Raw genomic sequence first — 6137 nt, forward strand, 5'->3', positions numbered from 1 at the left:
TGGATTCCTAACAAAGCTGCATTATTAGATTTTTAAATTCCATTTGATTTCAAGATTTGAATAAAAATTTTCAGTAACAGGGGTAGTCGGCGGTTTCTCTGATTTTTCTAATTAATTTCGATTAGATTAAAAGTTGTAGAAGATATATGTGATTTGTAATTGATAAAGTGAAGTCATATAATAGCAAATCACATCTGGAATGGATTGTTTTATATAAAAAAAAAAATCGACAGAATCCTCACACAGGTACAAAATATGAATAAAAATATAAAAAAGAAATTTAAAGTTGATTCTAACTCTCAACTGATTTTGTTTGATTAGGAGACTAATGTGATGATCGTACCAGTTAATAGACAGAATCAAAAATCAAAAACTGTTTGAAAACGATATGGAACTGATTCTGAAATTTTCTGTAACTTATTTTTTTAATAAATATTAATGATAAATATAAAAATATTATTAATAATACAAATAATAATTATATTAATAATAATTATAATTACAATAAATAATATGATATAAAAAAATGTTAATAATAATATTATTACTACATCATACCAATAATGATTTTTAGTAATAAAAGTAATAATAATATCAAATAATAATAAATAGGAATAATAATAATGATAATGATTTCAATAATATTAATATTAACGATAATAAATAATGTTAATTATAATAATAACTATAAAAATGGTAATGATCATATTATTAATGACAAAAATGAAAATAATGATTTTTAACGATAATACTTAATAATAATACTAGTAATTACAAGTTACATGTTTCATATATACAAAGATAATATTAATAATACAAATACTAATATTGATTTTAATATTAATACTAATAATGAGAGTTGTATGGATATAACAAATTATGACTATCAAATCTCATATTTATATATTATGTATTAAATTAATAATGTTTATAATACTGGTATCAATATTAATAATGAAATTAATATTCTTTAGTATAATAATTATATTATAATTTTGTAATTATATTTAATATATTAACATTAAATATTATGTAATATTCATATAGCACATTCGGATATTTACTACAATTTATTTAGTATATAAATAAATAATAAAAAAATCATATATAACTATTCATAGATTCATTTTAACAACAGCTTAATTATTTTGTATCATACTTAACATATTTAATTCAAATGTTAAATTTGTATTCCATTATTTCACATTAATATTTATACTCATATATTTATATTTATATATTTATATATATACATTTTTATTACTAACAATTGTTCGTGAATCGTCGGGATTAGTCAAAGGTCAAATGTATACATGAACACAGTTCAAAGTTTTTGAGACTTGACATTACAGACTTTGCTTATCATGTCAAAATCATATAAAGATTAAGTTTAAATTTGGTCGGAATTTCCCGGGTCATCACAACACTCTACTTTTTCATTTGTCTCCAAGAGGAAATCTGCCAAAATTTGTCCTTTAACTGCATTCCGGGGAGCAAAATTGATTTCATACTCCCCCAACTCGATGGTCCATTTTGCTAAACGGCCAGATGATTCTGGACGCCGGAGTATTTGCTTCAATGGTTGATCTGTTAACACTCAAATGGGATGACCTTGAAAATATCTTCATAAACGTCGTGCAGTATGCACAAGGGCATAAACCAAGCGGTGAAGCGGTGGATAATTTGTTTCACTAAGCTGCAACACTTTGTTAACAAAATATATAGGCATTTGCACGCCGTTCCGTTCTGCGATTAGGACAGAACTTATTGCTTCTTTTGAGACAGCTAAGTACAAAATTAGGGTTTCCCCCTCTTTTGGTGCTGTTAATGTAGGTAATGTTTTTAGCAACTGCTTGACCTCTTGGAATGCATTTTCGGCTTCCGCCGTCCATACAAAATCTTTTTTATTTAAACAGCCCTTTAACACCTTCATGAATGGAAGCGACTTTTCAGCTGCTCTGGACAAGAATCTTGTTAATGCTGCTAGACATCCATGTAACCGTTGAACATCTTTCTTGCTAGTTGGTGAGTTCATATCTTCAATTGCTTGAATTTTCTTAGGATTAGCTTTAATACCATGTTCTGTGACAATATGACCTAAGAATTTTCCCTCTTCTACACCAAACGTGCACTTCTTGGGATTTAATTTCATGTTGATTTTTCGCAGAGATGCAAAATTTTCCTGTATATCTCGTAACATCATTTCTTCAGTATGACTTTTGATGACAATGTCATCAACATAAGCTTCTAAGTTTCACCCAATTTGATCCTTAAACGCCATATCAATAAGTCGTTGATATGTTGCTCCTGCATTCTTCAAACCAAAAGGCATTTTCATGTAACAGAATATGCCTTCCGTCGTGTGAAAAGCCGTTTTGTCTTCATCTTTTAAAGCCATTGGGATTTGATGATATCCCTTAGCTGCATCTAGGAAACATTTGAATCGATATCCTGCCAATGATTCAACCTTCCAATCAATTTCAGGTAAAGGATAATTTGACATGCTTTATTGATATCCGTGAAATCCACACACATCCGCCATGAGTTTTCCGGCAACCTAACCATGACTGGATTAGCCACCCATGTCTGATATTTGACCTCTCAAAAGATCCCAGCATCCACCAAACTTCGTACCTCATCACGGAGGAATTTGCTTCTTTCTGGCGCCATGCCACGCTTTTTCTGACAAACATGATATATGTTGGGATTCACGTTTAGCCTATGTTCTGCAATTTCCCTTAGAACACCGGTCATATCAGACGGTTGCCATGCAAAAACGTCTAAATTTGTTGCCAAAATGTTGTATAATTTTTCTTTACATTCGGCGGACAACGTGTGCCCAATTATAATTTTCTGATATGGAAATTTAAGATTCGGTGAAATTGACCCATCATCGTGTATGATTGGTTTAATTACTTCCTTTGTTACTTGAGAACACTCAATTGATTTCTGCCGTTCTGCATATAACGTTGCTACTCCGCCTGGCGTTGGAAACTTCATCATGCCATGTACAGTTGATGTTACAGCTCCAAACATCATTAAAGCAGTTCTTCCTAAAATTATGTTGTACTGTGAATTTGCTTTAACCACCAGGAACTCAATGTTGGCTGTGCGTCTTAGGGGTGGCTTGCCCAAGGTTACTTCAAGCAGAATACTTCCTTCAGACCAGGACGGTTCACTTATAAAACTTGCTAACGGCACATATGTTTCCTTCATTTTTTCTTGTACATCTTTGGGCAGCTGTATGAAGCAATGTTCATACATAATGTCTGCTCCAGCTCCTGTGTCCGTATAAATGTTGTGTATTAAACAATTAGCAACTCGTGCTTCTATAACTACTGGACCATCGGATGGATTTGTGTTGAACATAGAAGGAAATGATATTAATTGCTCTTCCGAATCTTCTAACATTTCTGCCTTCCTCCGTTGTCCAGCTTTCCATGGATGTATCATTCCTACTTCTATGGGTACCAATTCGTTACCCTCGCCTTCTTTGTCAGTGTTGGTGAGATGATTCTTCTTAATAATGGATGGCGCCATTGTTAACACCTATTTCCTTATGAGATAAGGCTTAGTGTGCCAACACAATACTAGAAGTTATCTAGCTTTAGGAGGGCGGAGTGTTGCCGATTGATGTTTACCCTTGGGAAATAATCCATGCAGACCCGGTTCACAAGTGTAGAAACTTGTGGGGTGGCTTAATCAATCTGTCGTCCGTAGAGCGTAAAGTGCTAGCCGGATGACTTCTAGTGAGAGAAAGTGTTAGAAAGAGAGAAGTGAAGTCTCAGCTCTCGAATTTGTCAGAATATCTGAACTGTGTAAAATGACGACCCAAGGGGTCTATTTATAGTGTCAGATCCACCAGATTGCTCGGGGACACGTGTCAGATGATGATACGTTCTGTTATTTGTGATCCGAAATTTATGCTGAAGGTGGCGTTCTCAGGCCAGGGCTTACACGCTAGGCGGCCTTCAGGGCTTACGCACGACGGAGTAGCCTGTATAGCGGAGAACGCTGGAAGGACAACTCCACAAAACTATTGTTTCCAGCTTTCCTAATGCTACTTTTATGCAACCATTACGTCTTTTATGCGTGTATAAGATAGGATACACCATTAGTTACCATCCCGGAAAGGCAAACGTAGTAGCCGATGCCTTAAGTCGAAAGGAAAGAGCGGTGCCTCTTCGTGTCCGAGCTTTAAACATCACCATTCACACCAACCTCAATAGTCAAATGCGGGTAGTCCAAGATGAGGCTCTCAAGGATGAAAACATCTCTCTCGAACACTTGAATGTCCTCACCTCTCGATTCGAAGTTAAGGAGACCGGACTTCGATATTTCGCCGGGAGAATTTGGGTGCCTAGTTATGGGGACTTACGAAGCCTTATTTTAGACGAAGCCCATAAGTCAAGATATTCGATTCACCCCGGTGCCAATAAGATGTACCACGACCTTAAGGAACAATATTGGTGGCCGAACATTAAAAGGGACGTCGCTACTTATGTTGGAAAATTCCTAACTTGCTCCAAAGTCAAAGCCGAACATCAAAGACCGTCCGGACTACTTCAACAACCCGAAATTCCACAATGGAAGTGGGAGAGAATAACGATGGATTTTATCACAAAACTACCAAGAACGGCGAGCAGTTATGATACTATTTGGGTTATTGTAGACCGTCTCACCAAGTCCGCCCACTTCCTAGCCATGAAGGAAACCGACAACATGGAAAAACTTGCACAACTTTACATTAAAGAAATCGTAGCCCGTCACGGTGTGCCTTTATCGATTATTTGCGACCGAGATGGCTGTTTTGTTTCTAGATTTTGGCGTACTTTACAAGAAGCGTTGGGAACGCGTTTAGACATGAGCACCGCATACCATCCGCAAACTGACGGACAAAGCGAGCGTACAATTCAAACTTTGGAAGACATGCTACGAGCTTGTGTTATCGACTTTGGAAAAGCTTGGGACAAGCACTTGCCTCTCGCCGAATTCTCTTACAACAATAGTTACCACGCGAGTATCAACGCCGCACCTTTCGAAGCTTTGTATGGCCGAAAATGTCGTTCTCCTCTTTGTTTGGCCGAAGTAGGCGACACACAAATCACCGGACCTGAGCTCATTCATGAAACAACCGAGAAGATCGTTCGAATCCGAGATAGGCTTAGGATGGCCCGAAGTCGACAAAAGAGCTATACCGACAAAAGACGCAACGACCTCGAATTTCAAGTCGGTGATCGCGTAATATTAAAAGTCGCACCTTGGAAAGGTGTAATCCGTTTCAGGAAACGCGGAAAGCTAAATCCGTGGTATATTGGTCCTTTCGAAATCTTGGAGCGTTTTGGAACCGTTGCTTATCGTTTAGATCTTCCGCCTCAACTGAGCTCCGTTCATCCTACTTTCCATGTATCGAACTTGAAGAAGTGTTTTTGCCGAACCCGAACTCGTCATCCCTCTCGAGGAACTTACTATTGATGATAAACTTCATTTTGTGGAGGAACTGGTTGAAATTGTGGACAACTCCGTCAAGACGCTAAAATAAAGTAGAATTCCGATCGTTAAGGTCCGTTGGAATGCCAAAAGGGGACCCGAGTTTACTTGGGAAAGGCAATATCAAATGCAAAGGAAATACCCTCGTTTATTCGAGGATTCAGAAACGCAAGATCCCGAGAAAGAAACAACGACTACTACGCCTACTTAAATTTCGGGACGAAATTTCTTTTAAGGAGTAGGTAATGTAACACCCCGTATTTTTCCGTTTACTATCCGTTATACTAATTTAAAGTCCGTTATATAATTATAATGAAAGGACCCGTCCTAATCCATCCGGACGAAGTCCATATCGATTACAAATGATTCACAACAGTTGATTACATCGCGAGGTAATTGACCTCTATATGATAAATTTTACAAACATTGCATTCGTTTTTAAAAGACAAATTTTCATTACATCGACAGTTGACAGGCATGTAAAGCATTTCATAATATATCCAAATATAATTGACTTAATAATAATCTTGATGAACTCAACGACTCGAATGCAACATCTTTTGAAATATGTCATGAATGACTCCAAGTAATATCTCTAATATGAGCAAATGCACAGCGGAAGATTTCTTTCGTACCTGAGAATAAAC

Source organism: Rutidosis leptorrhynchoides, chromosome 4 (genome assembly GCF_046630445.1).
Source record: "Rutidosis leptorrhynchoides isolate AG116_Rl617_1_P2 chromosome 4, CSIRO_AGI_Rlap_v1, whole genome shotgun sequence".
Lineage (NCBI taxonomy): Eukaryota > Viridiplantae > Streptophyta > Magnoliopsida > Asterales > Asteraceae > Rutidosis > Rutidosis leptorrhynchoides.